Here is a 16,275-nt window from a genome sequence, read left to right as displayed (position 1 = left end):
TCCTAAACTCAGTTACATGACCTGGCAACCCAATGTAATGGGTTATACAACTTAAATCATGAGTAGGTAAACTAAGGCCTGAGGGCTGGATCTGGCCCAATCGCCTTCTAAATCCGGCCCGCAGACGGCCTGGGAATCAGAGCTTGCACCACCATGGCAAGACAATGTGCAGGCAGGTAGGGTCTCAGACTGCGTACCAGATGGAGCTGGTAGACACATGAGTAGAATGTGTCCTTTTATTTAAAATGCATCTCTGGGTTATGTGTGGGCCATAGGAAATACAGTGGTACCTCGGGTTACATACGCTTCAGGTTACATACGCTTCAGGTTACAGACTCTGTTAACCCAGAAATAGTACCTCGGGTTAAGAAATTTGCTTCAGGATGAGAACAGAAATCGTGCAGCGGCAGCGCGGCAGCAGCAGGAGGCCCCATTAGCTAAAGTGGTGCTTCAGGTTAAAAACAGTTTCAGGTTAAGAACAGACCCCCAGAATGAATTAAGTTCTTAACCCGAGGTACCACTATATAGTCCGGCCCCCCCACAAGGTCTGTGGGACAATGGACCGGTCCCCTGCTGAAAAAGTTTGCTGACCCCTGACTTAAAGACTATTTTGATGGCTTGTTTCCCCTCTGCCGAGCGAATGGAGGTTGGATCTGGCTTCCTTTATACCAGGCTTGCTTTACTCCACCTTCTTTTGTACAGGATTGATCCCTAATATAGTGGTACCTCGGGTTAAGTACTTAATTTGTTCCAGAGGTCCGTTCTTAACCTGAAACTGTTCTTAACCTGAAGCACCACTTTAGCTAATGGGGCCTCCTGCTGCCGACGCGCAACCAGAGTATGATTTCTGTTCTCATCCTGAAGCAAAATTCTTAACCTGAAGCACTATTTCTGGGTTAGCGGAGTCTGTAACCTAAAGCGTATGTATCCTGAAGCGTATGTAACCTGAGGTACCACTGTACTTCGCATATCACATATGCCCTGTCCTCTAAAAATCTAAACCCATTAGCCCAAATAAATTGGCACAAATGAGGGTGGGACTTTATTTTCATAGATCCCCAAACTGGTCATTCACACCCACCCACCCACCGATTTTAGGATGTATTTAAGGTGGGTTTTTGAATCGTAAAAGAGTAACAGCGCTTCAAACAATGCAGTTGAGGGTGGGACTCCCAGCAGTTATAAATACATCACGGAGAACGTCACTGCGCTTCCCATGATATTCCCATGTGTATCTCTGGGGAAATAAAAGGCTCTGTTCTTTACTAGCTTAATTCCTGTCATTGTACTTTGGGGCTGTATCGCTGCAGCTTGCAATCTATGAGACAAGCCCGAGGTTATCATCTTTGGGGTCATTCACAAGCCCTGAAATTACAGGCATTTATTTTTACAGGGCGAAACCGCTCATAAATCAGGGCGGACAAGCTCAGCGGCTGGCAGGAACACGGTGAGAACGCGAGCCGTTTTTCACCGGAAGATGGATTGGATATGAAGCCCTTACTGTACTTTGATAAATGCCATTGTTTCCCGACAGTTCTCGTCTCACTCGACGTGATGACAGGCCAGGATTTGCCAGGAGGCAAACTGCATTCCCGTCCCCCAGCCTGTTATGACACACCAACTCTTTGTTTTCGAAATACCGGCCTTCTGTCTTTCTTTCTTTCTTTCTTTCTTTCTTTTTTAATATTTTTATTCAATTTCCAATACAAGATTTAAACATACATTTTCAATATTATCACAGATACGTAATTTTGACTTCCTTCAGCTCATCTGCGAATCTTCCGTTTTCTAATCTTCTATCCGCAATTCTAAATTTAGCATTGCCTTTTATTTTAAATAAACCTATTCCCTTATTCCCTTTTTTACAGTGTTTCTAATATTGTTTCTTCACAAAGCTTCCTGTAAACCCACAAACGTTATATTTGCGTACCACAAATGCTTTTCATATCGTCCACAAATTTGCTCCAGTCCTTGGTAAACTTGTGATCTCGGCGGTTTCAGATCCTTCCTGTTAATTTATCTAATTCTGCGTAGTCCATTAATTTCATTCTCCATTCTTCTATCGATGGTAATTCTTCCTGCTTCCATTTTTGGGCCAGTAATATTCTTGCTGCTGATACTGCATATAAAAATAATTTATGGTCCTTTCTATTTATTTCATTTCCAACCATTCCTAACAAAAAAGCTTCTGGTTTTTTAACAAATGTATATTTCAACATTTTTAAAAATTCATTATATATCAGTTCCCAGAAGACTCTCACCTTTTTACACTCCCACCACATCGGCCTCCTGTCTTTCTTGGGACTCAGGGAGCAGAGCCACAACAGGGTTTTTGCCAGACCCTCCCTATTTTGCAGGAGTGATTCAGCCACATAGTCGAAAATCCTCCCAGTTTACTGCCCTTAGTGACACAAGACCCCCATAAAGGTGCATGGTCCAAAACTGTGCACCAAAAATTCCTCTCCTGCAGACTCCACCCACATCAGCTTCTCACGATGGGCTTTATTAAAGCAAAAAGGCTAACTGAACAGCGTCTGAAGGACTTAGAGCAACAGAACATTCTGGCCATTATAAAGAAACTCTGTCCTTGGTATGCCTTTCCCCGCTCCCTCTCAGTTTGATTTTCTGGCACCATATTTGTATAAATTAACTATCCCAAAATACAGACATGCCTTCACACTGGCCAGATTGGATGTGATGCCCTCTGCCGTACTTGAGGGCAGATACCAAAAGATTCCAACTGAGAAACGACTCTGCCCCTGTGGAGATGGCAATCTGGAAACAGTGGCTCATGTTCTCCTGTCCTGTCCCCTTTATAAAGACCTGAGGAATGAGATCATCACCCCACTCCTACTCACCATCTCAGGCCGTCCATCTGCGGCCACATTGTTCTTTCTGTTATCAGATCAAAATGATCAGGCAACAGCAAAGGTTGCTAGGTTTATCAAGGGTGCAATGAGATTAAGGGCCACTATCTGAATGATAGTCTTGATCATTTGATTGTCCTTTTTTATCCATTGTATATATTGCATGTTTTATGTTGTTATGGCCGTTGGCTAATGCAAATAAAGTTTATCTATCTATCTAGTCGAAAATTATGGTTGTGCAATGTAAAGTGCATGGGAGTGCTCTGACACAACAAACCCACTTAAAAAAAAAATTAAAAGACTTTCTGCAATACCACACTCCCCCAAGTGCCCCAAATTTTCAGGGACAGTCCTGGAATTATGAAGGCCATCCCAGTTGTGATCTGATCCTGGAATGTCTCTATTTCTCTTACCAGTGCTGTTACCTCTGAGCTCAGGGAAGGAAGAGCCCTAGATTGTCCCAAGCAATGGTGATGGAGGCAGTGGCCACTGTGAGGGAGCATCTCATTACTTTTCCATGGCCACTGCTGCTGGACTCTTCCCTTTGGGCAACTCGTAGTGGCTGCTATGAGTGAGGATGAGGAGAGGCTGCCCTTGCTGCTGAGACCCACCTCCATGCGACACTGGGTCTGGGGGGCAGGCAGAGCATAGGGCTGCCATGGGCAGGAAGAAAGGGAGAGCGGAGTAGAGCTCAAGGGGTCTTTTACAGTAGTACCTCAGGTTAAGAACTTAATTCGTTCTGGAGGTCTGTTCTTAACCTGAAACTGTTCTTAACCTGAAGTACCTCGTCAATACTTAATAGCCTTAGTTTGATTGGTTGACCAGGAATGTGCTGGCTGGCTGGCAACCGTATGCACCAATCTTCCTGCCTGCCTTACTCAATATATAGGATTTACCTTTTGTTCTTGAGAAGTTCCTTCCTATGCAAACAAACATGTGGTTGATCTCATCCTGATCCTTTCTGATCCAGCTACAACCTGCCCTTTGTTTTAAAATTGCCTGTTTTTGTTTAGGCAAAGCTACGTCAATCTAATTGTCGGACTACGTGAAACAAATATTTGTGACTTTATGGATGTGAGCAGGCCTTTGTCGCTTGGGAAAATCCGCGTCTGAGAGAACTGCTGGGAGATGAGAGTGCCAAAGGCAAACAAGGGATGGGCAGTTCTGTTCAGAAAAAATAAGGGCACAGAAAACAGCCAGTCTATATTTAGGAGTTCTCTTAGGACAGACGGACTATCTTTAGGAGTAACGTCAAGCAAAGTCGTTTCCGTTAAAATTGTCACCGAAATCAGTTTTGGGGGCAATGTAAACAAGTGAGCAAACGTGTTCAAGGACAAGTACACAAGTTCAAAGGGACAAGGTTATTTATTTCCCATTGCTTTCCTGAGAAAATCTTGAGGTGCTCTGTTAGTAGCTGGTTTGATGGCAAATGTCCAACTCCTTGAAGGACATTAACTTCTCATATTGTCTCACTAACCATTCTAGAAGCAGTGCCACAGAGGAGGGTCAGGAGGGAGTTACCACCACCAGTCTCCTTTTTACCTCTTCTTCTTCTATCATTTTGTTGAAGTGTGTTCCTGACAAACTTTTAAATATTCAGATCCTTTAGGTCAGGTGCCACCATGGACTTCAGCTCCTTTATCAATCATTCCCTCTCCCTAGGATAAGTCTGCCATATTTCAAAAAGTAAAAACCAGGACATCCCGAGCTTTTTTTTTTTTTAGGAAGACCCCAGAAAGTGTGTGTGTGTGTCTCAATAGCACTTGGCCAGTCCACACTGGAAAGATTTTGCATGGCCGTCACATTTATATTAAAAACAAAAATTATTAAGAGTTGTCATATGTGGATGACCGCTCATGGGGAAGGAATTCAGTATTTTGACAATGGCATCTTCTGTATGCTTCACACACAGAGAAAGTAAGTGTACAAAAGATGGCAATTGAAGACCAAAAGGGGTGAGGGGGAACCACTGGACTGGAAGCAACCACCGTTATGTTGAATCAATGTTTCTTTCTGAAATCATTTGGATACATCAATTTCATGCCTGTATATCTCTCCCAATAACTACTAGCCACAGTGGCTATGTTCCAGATCCACTCTTAAAGGCAGCATGGCTTTGAATACCAGTTGCTGACCATTGCAGGTGGGAAAAGTGCTTTAGGTTCTGTTTGTGACCTTCCCAGAGCCATCTGGTTGGCCACTGTGAAAAGAAGATGGTGGACTGGATGAGGCTTTGGCCTGATCCAGTAGAACTGCTCTTATGTCCTTATCTTCATATATATCTACATAGGACTCTAAAGGTGTTAGAAGCTGACTTCAGGTTGGAGTCTAACACTTTGAAAAGTCTGCCATGCATGGGCTTTGTCCAGGGACAAATTTTGTCCTGGAAAAAGGAGAAAACTATTAGACTATGAACCAAACATAGGTTCCAACACCAGCCCTGGAAAGTATCCTTCATGAGCCAGATGCCATAAGCTCCTTCAACACAGCTGTGGTGCTGTTGTTTACATTCCCGGTTTTCTAAATCTCGCACAACTCCCCAGTTTGAGTTAAAACGTGCATACTTTGATCCACAGACCAGCAGACATTCCAGACAGCTTGAAATGCCATGGAGGTTGCCAATTCTCAGGCAAGATGCCTGTACTGGGATGGGATTAATCCTTTTGGCAGTTTGAAAGACAGCAGCCAATAAACCTGGATACGCTCGACACATTTTCGCTTGTTAGGAATTCTTTCATCAGATTGATTTTTAAAAAGTGAAGGGGCTTAAAAGGGAGCCGATTCTACTTGGAATCCATTCTGCATAAAATAGTAAGTAAAAAAGTAAGTAAAGGACCCCATGGCAGTTAAGTCCAATCAAACTTGACTAAGGGGTATGGCGCTCATCTCCGCTTTCAGGCTGAGTGAGCCGGCGTTTGTCCACAGACAGCTTTCTGGCCAGCATGACTAAACCGCTTCTGGCACAATAGGACACCATGACGGAAGCCAGAGTGCACAAAAATGCTGTTTACCTTCCCGCCACTGTGGTACCTATTTATCTACTTGCGCTGATGTGTTTTCAGACTGCTAGATTGGGAGAAGCTGGGACAGAGCAAAAGGAGCTCACCCCCATCACGGGGCTTTGAACCACCAACCTTCTGATCGGCAAGCCCAAGAAGCTCAGTGGTTTAGAGCCCAGCGCCACCCGCATCCCTATAAAATAGTAAAGATGGTCTTGTTGGCTTGATTAGTTCCACCACTACCTGTTCTCGCAGCCTTCTCGCACTTGGCTTCAACAAGTCTCTGCCGCAAGCACCAGGGTGCAAAAGTTGAGTCCTAGGCTCACCCGGACTGAAGCCTATACATGCATCTATCTGTAGCACCCTAAAGACTCACACAGTTATTATGGCATACACTGTCAGAAAGAGGCTCCAGCAGGAAACCGCTGAATTGGAACTTAATCAAGAAGTTCTATTCTACTCTATCAGGTATGAATAGAGACTCTCCTTTCCTGTCCCGTTACAGGTATTAATTTACTCTTCGCTGCTGTTTGCATTATCATCTCTCACTGATGTTGTGGAGCGTCAGAGTGCTTGTTTTGCAGACAATCAAGTTCTAATTGAAGACTGGGTTTTTTGTTCTTTGTTTTTTGCATGCTGTTGTCATTTAACTCCAGCTTCTATCTTTCCCCCCTTCACACCCAGAACTCACACCCAGAGCTGAGAATTGCATCTAGTCTGAAGGGGAAAGACAGTTTGAGGACCTCTGTAAGGGGGAAAGGCTGTGAGAAGAGAGGGGTGAGCCCAGGTGAGAGATGGGAAGCCACACCTTCCTCTAGGAACGAGAGAGGATTTTGTAGCTTCTTTTCCTCTTTCTTCTTTCTTTAGTTTCTTTGTTTCCTATTTATTTCTTGCAGATCAGTTTGTTCTTTTAATTGTATCGTGCAAACTTCACAAGGCAGTGTGAGGGCTGGTGGGGGGCATCAAACATCGCCAAAAAGGGTCTTGGGGGTAGCGTGTGATTCTCTGGCCGCATATTGGACCACCCTGGCAGACATGTTATTTCCCAAAAAAACAAGGTCTGTATCACTGAACCTCAGAAATATTCCAAACATTTGATCCTTCATCATTCTGGTGTCCAAGCTTATCTTCTTCAGCTCAGTTCTCGTGCCTTTAGCCGCCTCTGTTTTTCTGCATTTTTAAATTCCATCATGGGAAGCATAAGAGATGCTTATTTGGGGCCATGGAACCCTGACAGGGGGCACACAAAAGTGAAAGCTGCAAAGATCATAGTCTGTGTATTCCTTTCTTGGATAATTCAATTAGCTGGGACATTCCCCTCGAAATGAAACATCTGGATGGATAGGAATGAGGAAGCAAAGCATGATGCACACTCAAATCCCACATGAGCATCTCTGAGTCCATGTATTAGCAGAGGTGAGGAACATATGTCCCTCCAGATGTTGCTGGATTCCAACTCACATCAGCCCTGGCTATGATCAGGGATGATGGGAATTGCAGTCTGGTAACATCTGGAGCAGGGGCGTGGGTGGCGCTGTGGGTTAAACCACAGAGCCTAGGACTTGCCGATCAGAAGGTCGGTGGTTGTCCCAGGTGAATCTCCACCCCTTCCCCGTGTCTCCCACTTCCTCATTCATCACTTCCTCATCCGCCCAGACCATATAACACCAGCCCTGAAAGGCCTACATTGGCTCCCAGTACGTTTCCGAGCACAATTCAAAGTGTTGATGCTGACCTTTAAAGCCCTAAATGGCCTCAGCCCAGTATACTTGAAGGAGCATCTCCACCCCCATCGTTCACTGAGGTCCAGCTCTGAGGGCCTTCTGGCAGTTCCCTCACTGCAAGAAGTCAGGTTCTATAGCCTCTCTCTGTAAAGATTGAAATTAAAAAGGACGGTAAGAATCTTTTCCTTGTCTTTATGCTTTCCTGGGCAACCAGCCGGGAGCCGCTGACAACAGGGTTCTGCAGTAATGGCATTTTAGCCATTAATCCCACTACAACAGGCATTTTTGCTGTCTCCTACTGAAGCATACCTAATGATATTTCCCATGGTTTTTTCCTTGTTGACTTGTAAACTGCCTTTGAAGTCTAACAACGTAAGCCTTATCTAGTCCAGAATCCTGTTTCTGGCAGTGGTCTTGTCCTATGGGAAACTTGTATATAGGACATGGGAGCTGTTGCCTTCTCCAAATCTTGTACCGTAGCCTCTGGTACCACTGATACCAGAGTAGCCATTGATAACTTTATTGTCCATGAATCTGTCTGATCCCCTTATAAGCTATGTAAGTTGTTGGTCATTTCTGCCTCTTGTGGAAGGTAGAAATACCTTCAAGCATATAAATAAACAGCATCACTTTTAAAAAAACAAAATCCAGAAAAGTCCAAAGTTCCAGAAGTTCAAATCTGAAATTTTGCTAAGTTTTGAAATTAAGCAAAATTAGTTTTTCCAGTGAATAATTCCATAAGGAAAAAAATAACTTTATTATTTATATGTCACCCATCTTGACTGGGTTGCCCCAGCCACTCTGGGCGGCTCCCAACAAAATATTTAAAACACAGTAAAAAATCATCCATTAAACACTTCCTTGACAGCCTTCAGATGTCTTCTAAAAGTCAGATAGTTGTTTATCTGCTTGACACCTGATGGCAGGACGTTCCACGGGGTGGGCGCCACTACCGAGAAGCCCCTTCTAGTTTCTCGATAAATTTGTTTTCTAGATTCCCCCAACCCCTCTTTTTTAAACAACAAAGTCAGCGCTTACATGAAAAGTACTTTGCATGTGTATCTTGTGTGTGTTTTTTTTTTAAAGGAAACTATACATGATGTAAAGAGACTCTTTAAATGAGATTCTCTGCATATTTATTATTTCCCACAGCAGAGAGGTTGAAGGCATGGCTATGTAGGGCTGTTGGCATCAAAGGAGTTTCTAACACAATCTAGTTTCCACCGAGAAAGCAAACACGATAATGGTGTTACACCTCCTTGTCCCCTTGTATGGTAAAGGCTCAAGCTGCAAGTGTGTGCATTGCACACACACACACACACATCTATATTTAGTACAAAAGGGATAACACTTTCTGAGCCAAATTGGAACAGGAATTCTGTCTCCGGGTGATGTTTTTGCATAGAATGATCCCCGAAAGCAAGCTCTAAACCTGCAAGGGAAACGTTTTGTTTTCAATACTGCTCTTTTGCGCGAATGGATCTCTGTGCAAAAGAGATGTATTAATGGTAAAAATGGAAACACCATAAATGTGCCTTCAGCAGCCGGCTGTGGGGAAAGGCAGACTGCAGCCTTTCCTTTGGGCTGATGGAAACAAAATGGAAGTAGGGGACATGGAGGAAGGGAGAGCACCCAGCAAATCATCACCACCTCAGGGGCTCCTGCTGCCTGAGGCAGCCACTTCATGCCAGTTCATGGGCGGGCTGGCCTTGCTTGAGGTCATTATGGACATGCCCACTGGTACTTGTTTACCTGTAAGCACACACCCAGGGGCGGAGGAAGGGGAGTGCGGTGGGGGCGGACCGCCCCGGGTGTTGCCACTGAGGAGGGTGTGTGACAAAATGCCGGGCGGCACTCACTACGGGCCTGCAGTGCACTGGAGCCACAAGTCTCTCTGGGAATGACGAGGTGGCTTGGGCGCCCGCAGACTCTGCACTGCCCCAAATGGTCTGCCTGCCACCTCCCCCTCAGCTGTAGGGCGGCTGAGTGGGAAGAGGCAGGCAGACTCCTCGGAGGCCCCGCGGAGCGTCCTGCCCTGGCTGGCCCCACCCCACGGGTGACTGGCCCCGCCCCTGGGCGCAGCGTATGCGCGCCACCCCAGGCACCCAATCGACTTGCTCTGCCGCTGCACACACCTTTATTTATTTATTTTTAAATACAAGTTTCTCAATCTACCAGATTTGCACAAAACAGCAGCCGTCTGTGTGTGTGTTTGTGTGTGTGTATTGCTCCAAGCCAGGAAACCTGAGATTCATGGGTATTTGTTCACGTGAGAGACATGATACTTAAATCATATATAGGTGATCCTATGTGGCGCTGTGGGTTAAACCACAGAGCCTAGGACTTGCTGATCAGAAGGTCGGCGGTTCGAATGCCCGCGACGGGGTGAGCTCCCGTTGCTCAGTCCCTGCTCCTGCCAACCTAGCAGTTCGAAAGCACGTCAAAGTGCAAGTAGATAAATAGGTACTGCCCAGGCGGGAAGGTAAACGGTGTTTCCGTGCGCTGCTCTGGTTCGCCAGAAGCGGCTTAGTCATGCTGGCCACATGACCTGGAAGCTGTACGCTGGCACCCTTGGCCAATAAAGCGAGATGAGCACCGCAGCCCCAGAGTCGGCCACAACTGGACCTAATGCTCAGTGGTCCCTTTAGCTTTATATGTTGCATTGAGCATATAAGCATTACCTTCAACCAGACCACTAGTCCACCCAGCTTATTATTGTCTACTCTGACAGGCAGTGGCTTTCCAGGGTTTCGGACAACATCCGCTGGGGACTGAACTGTGGATCTTTTTCATGCAAAACACAAAAAGCACTAGCACTGAGCTAGCCTTCCCCCCACGTGCTTTCTTCCCAGCACTTACAGAAGGGCAGATCTTCTGCTTTGCTGTTGACATCTGATGGTTTGCTACACAGATATCATTTCCACGGGCATCTCGTTTCACATGTAAGAGAAGCACATACATCTCTCAGCTTCCGCTTGTGTCTGTCATACATATTGCTGTACAGGCAGCGTGCTGATTGTTTTCCTACATGGACGGGATAAATTCCTGCATGCAAAGCAGTGCTGTCAAGAAAAACGGAAGCAGATAAGCCACCCTACATCATCCTGCCAGACCGGCAGAAATTGTGACCCACAAAGCCGTCCGTAGCCTGCCAGCCGAATGAGGTAGCCCACCAGGGGATTAAAAAGCATCCGGAGATGGCTACATCCCTGAAGCTATGAAAAGAAAAGCATTGTGATGCATTTGGCAGGCATTATCAAAGCCGATGGGCTGCATGTAGCTTTGTTGCACAGACTGTGGTCCTATTCAGGCGCTGGGAAGGTCACAAACAGAACCTAAAGCACTCTTCCCACCTGCAATGGTCAGCAACTGGTATTCAAAGCCAGGCTCCCTTTGAGAGCAGAGCTGGAATATAGCCATTGTGGCTAGTAGTTATTGGGAGAGATTTCCCCACATTTATACACCACCCATTCAACCAAGTCCTGTGTGGATAAATCGAGAGCATAGGTACAGGTGTTCTCTGAGTACAATAGCATACCCTCCAAGTGTCCCTATTTTCCAAGGACAGTCCTGGAATTACAAAAGCCACCCTGGCTTCTGATTTGATCCTGGAATGCCCCTATTTCCCCAGCCAGTGCTGGCGCCGCCAAGCTCAAGGAGGAGAGTGAGCCGGCGCTTGTCCTGAGTGAGGTTACAGAGAACCAGGCAGAGGGCCTTTTCGGTATGGCGCCCGCCCTGTGGAACACTCTCCCATCAGATGTCAAGGAAATAAACAACTATCTGACTTTTAGAAGACATCTGAAGGCAGCCCTGTTTAGGGAAGCTTTTAATGTTTAACAGACCACTGTATTTTAATACTTTGTTGAAAGCCGCCCAGAGGGGCTAGGGAGGCCCGGCCAGATGGGCGGGGTATAAATATATTATTATTATTATTATTATTATTATTATTATTATTACTATTATTATTACTTCTATAGGTGGTGCTAGGTGCCCTCTGTCTTTGAGCTCTTTGCTCTCCTACTTTTAAGGCTCGCCAGGTTCTGGGAGATGGAGGGTCTGGGGTGCTTTCTAGTGACAACGTGTCAGCTGGGTGTTGTCCCGGCTCTCTCAGCACTTCCCAGCTTTTCCCCTCATCTGCCTCCGAGCTGTGACCTTCCTCAAACCCCTGTTGTAAATCTATATTATCTTCCTCTTCCTCCTCCCTGGAAGGGTCAGGATGGGGAAGCAGTCTCCCCCATTCCTCCTCTGCCCAGTCCCTGACCCCTGTTCATAGAACCTGCCTTATACATAAGCATTCTGGTGCATTTAGTTCAGTATTGTCTGCACACAGAATGGCAGCGACTCTCTGGGGTTTCCTAGCCATACCTGGAAGGATTGAACCTGGAACCTCTTGCATATGCTCTACCACTGAACCATGGATAGAGATAGGGCAGAAATTGGATTCCGTTTGCATTTAAAGGTGGATCTAGCAAATCTGCACTTTCTGAAGCCATATGGGAACAGATACACAACTAGCCTTCAAAATTCACATAGGATTATGCCGCAGCTCTTCTCACTTTCTTAATAAAATCTGGTGAAGGGAGGGCAATGGTAAGAATTGTCGCTGAAGCAATTTGTCAAAACAAATTGTTGTTTCACCAGAAAACTGTTCATCTCCCCCGCCCGCCCCCCGCTCTTTCACATCCTAGGCTGTTTTGATGCTTTAAATCAGGGTTTCTCAACAGCTGGGTCTTCAGCTGTTTTTGGACTACAATTCCCATCATCCCTGACCACTGGTCCTGCTAGCTAGGAATGATGGGAGTTGTAGTCCAACAATGGTGGGAGACCCAAGTTTGGGAAACCCTGCTTTAGATGGTTTCAGATGGTTAGATTGCAAACCTAAAATGTACAACACCAAGCTTATTTGGGTTGCTTTTCTAGCCTAATCCTCTACATTTTTTTACCTGACCTTACTTCCAAGTAAGGGACGCGGGTGGCGCTGTGGGTTAAACCACAGAGCCTAGGACTTGCTGATCAAAAGGTCGGTGGTTCGAATCCCTGCAACGGGGTGAGCTCCCGTTGTTCAGTCCCTGCTCCTGCCACCCTAGCAGTTTGAAAGCACGTCAAAGTGCTAGTAGATAAATAGGTACCGTTCCGGTGGGAAGGTAAACGGTGTTTCCGTGCACTGCTCTGGTTCGCCAGAAGCAGCTTAGTTATGCTAGCCACATGACCCGGAAGCTGTACGCTGGCTTCCTCGGCCAATAAAGCGAGATGAGCGCCGCAACCCCAGAGTCGTCCGCAACTGGACCTAATGGTCAGGGGTCCCTTTACCTTTACCTTACTTCCAAGTAAGACTGCATCCTCAAGAAATCATACATGACAATAATTACACCGAAATACCTAGGAATGTTTAGGCCTCCCACCAGTGATGGCCAACCCTCCCAATTAGTCAGCAGCAAATCGTTAAGAAAAGCAGCACTATCTTCCCCTTTGACACATGAAGAAGTTCAAGTATTTGTAATGGTTTTTGTAGACATCTTTGTATATGCAATTAGTGCCGAAGTGGAATAACAAAAGGCTTCCCACCGCCCCAGTTAAGTTTCTATGCCTGTGCCAGAACAGCTTTGAATCACATTATACATAGCACACAGGTCTCTTCTGCAGCCTTTATAAATCACATATGCTTGGCTCTCGGTCACCGCTCTGCCCAGGTTTTCAAACCAGAGCTTATAATATTTCTTTGTTGGCTAAAACAAAATAGTAGCATGCTCAAGATCAAATGAAGAGTGACACTTTAAGCACAGAATGCTGCCAAAGCCCCCAAAGAGCAAAGCCCACACAGGTTGGGGTGGTAATTCACAGATTTCCCACAACCTCACAATACACAGGTTCGATATAACCAGGAAAAAATGAATCATTTATTCAAATTACTTTGTCCACACATCTTTCCTGTACTACGGGAACTCTCAAAATGATATGCCCCTAATGATGTTCAAAATGGGAATTTTTCAGCTGAGTCCCTGTATGCCTAAACAGGAAATTCTTTGCTGCTCTGACTTTTGAAAAGACACCCGCAGCAGTCTGAACACTTCTGATTTTTTTTAGGAAGTCGTTTCGTGACTGGAATCAGTAAGGAAGGGCACATTTGCTATGCTGTTAGGTGCGACGTTAGCACAGAGCCTCACCAACCTAGTGCCCTCTGGGAGAGTGGGACTACAGTTTCCATCAGTCCCAGACAACAGAGTCATGTTCACTGGGGGCAGATGAGAACTGCAATCCAAAACAGCTGGAGCACACAAGGTTGGCAATTGCTGCTTTAGCATAATAATGATGATGATGATGATGATGATGATGATGATGATAATAATAATAATAATAATAATAATAATAATAATTTATTATTTATACCCCGCCCATCTTGCTGAGTTTCCCCAGCCACTCTGGGTGGCTCCCAATCAGTGTTAAAAACAGTACAGCGTTACATATTAAAAACTTCCCTGAACAGTGCTGCCTTAAGATGTCTTCTGAATGTCAGGTAATTATTTATCTCTTTGACATCTGCTGGGAGGGCGTTCCACAGGGCAGGTGCCACTACCGAGAAGGCCCTCTGCCTGGTTCCCTGTAGCCTCACTTCTCGCAATGAGGGAACCGCCAGAAGGCCCTCAGCACTGGATCTCAGTGTCCGGGCTGAACAATGGGGGTGGAGACGCTCCTTCAGGTATACAGGACCGAGGCCGTTTAGGGCTTTAAAGGTCAGCACCAACACCAGCACAACAGCGTCCTCCTCCTCTTTTGCAAAGCAAGAAGTGCTCTCTAGATGAGGCTATTTCCAGCAAGGAAGTGAGTTGTTCACCAGCTGATTTTCTCCTGAAATTCACCTCCACCCTCCCTGCAAAGTGATCTTTCTCTCTGTGGGGTTTGGAACCACCAGAACAAGGGAAGAGAGGTCAGTGGAAATTCAACCACTTAGCAGACAAGTGTTTCAGTACAGTGCTGCTACTCTCCTGAACGGCTATATTTGTAAGGACGTTGTATTATGATAATGGTCCCAATATGCCCAATAAAGGGACGCGGGTGGTTCAGTGGGTTAAACCACAGAGCCTAGAGTTTGCCGAGCAGAAGGTTGGCAGTTCGAATCCCCATGACGGGGTGAGCTCCCGTTGCTGGGTCCCAGCTCCTGCCAACCTAGCAGTTCAAAAGCACACCAGAGTGCAAGTAACTAAATAGGTACCCCTCCAGCAGAAAGGTAAACAGCGTTTCCGTGCGCTGCTCTGGTTTGCCAGAAGCGGATTAGTCATGCTGGCCACATGCTGGCCGGCTCCCTCGGCCAATAAAGCGAGATGAGCGCCGCAACCCCAGAGTCGGTCACGACTGAACCTAATGGTCAGGGGTCCCTTTACCTTTATGCCCAATAAACCGTAAGATTCCTTTAATCCTGATCTTCTTAATGACAATGTGGCATATGAGCAAGGCCAAAGATTTAAGAGCATGGAAGACTTTTACGGATCTCCTAGAAAGACAACACACAAACTTAAAACTGTGGACATTTCTGTGGTGGGAATGTAGAGAAGTTAAAAAATTCTGGGAAATGATATATAATGAATTGAAAAAAATGTTCAGAATGACATTTGTAAAACAAAAACCAGAAGCATTTTTGTTAGGGATTTTAGGACAAGACCTGCCAAGAAAAACAAAGAACTTATTTATGTAAGCTACAACAGTGGCAAGAGTCTTGTTAGCACAAGGATGGAAGAATGAGGAAATCCCAACGAAAGAACAATGGCAAGAAAAATTGATGAGCTATGCGGAATTGGCTAAATTGACATACAAACTGTGTGATAAGGACAATCGTGACTTCAAGGAAGAATGGGAACTTTTTACAAATTACCTAAAAAGACAACAAAATGATTTGGACTCCTTGGCAGGTTTTGAATAAACACCCACAAATTTATTGGTTGAAAATATGATAGATAAGGCAAAGATAATGTACAATTTTATAACAAGCAACAAATAATATGTGAAAAGAAATCAGAGGGGGGAGCTGAGGGAAATCTGTGGGGGGGAGTGGGAGGGATGGGGGGAAAGGGGGGAAATAATGTAATTTATTATTTGGATTGATAACTTGTTATGTTGAAATTGTTTAATAAAAATATTTTAAAAACAACAACTGTGCACATTTCTTATCATCAGCTGTACAGGTGAAACACACAGATAGGAAAACAGATCTTGAAAATATATGCAAATATATACGTGATCATTAAATCTGATACCATGGGATATCCGTTTTCCACATTCTGCTGGGAAACTTGACTACAGTGCTACCTCAGGTTAAGTACTTAATTTGTTCCAGAGGTCTGTACTTAACCTGAAACTGTTCTTAACCTGAAGCACCACTTTACCTAATGGGGCCTCCTGCTGCCGCCGCGCCGCCGGGGCACGATTTCTGTTCTCATCCTGAAGCAAAGTTCTTAACCTGAAGCACTATTTCTGGGTTAGCGCAGTCTGTAAGCTGAAGCGTATGTAACCCGAGGTACCACTGTATGCTAATATGATTTATAGCAGGAATTGACAACTAGAGACCTCAGGACCAAAACCCCAGTTGCCAACTGAGAGGAAGCGGGGTGTACAGTCTAACCCACTCACCACCTATGAGAGGCAGTGTGGTGTACTGATCCAAGGAGGCCTGGGTTCAAATCCCCATTTAGC

General features: G+C 45.4%; 1 long non-coding RNA gene across 1 annotated transcript in view; it reads left to right on the top strand.

Annotated features, from left to right (window-relative positions):
* Positions 1-16,275, top strand: part of LOC309530250 — an 83,199-nt gene that overhangs the window by 35,284 nt on the left and 31,640 nt on the right. The gene's annotated exons all lie outside the window — the stretch shown is intronic.

Source organism: Podarcis vaucheri (assembly GCF_965113315.1).
Source record: "Podarcis vaucheri genome assembly, chromosome: 4".
NCBI lineage: Eukaryota > Metazoa > Chordata > Lepidosauria > Squamata > Lacertidae > Podarcis > Podarcis vaucheri.
This window is presented reverse-complemented; position numbering and strand designations above follow the sequence as displayed.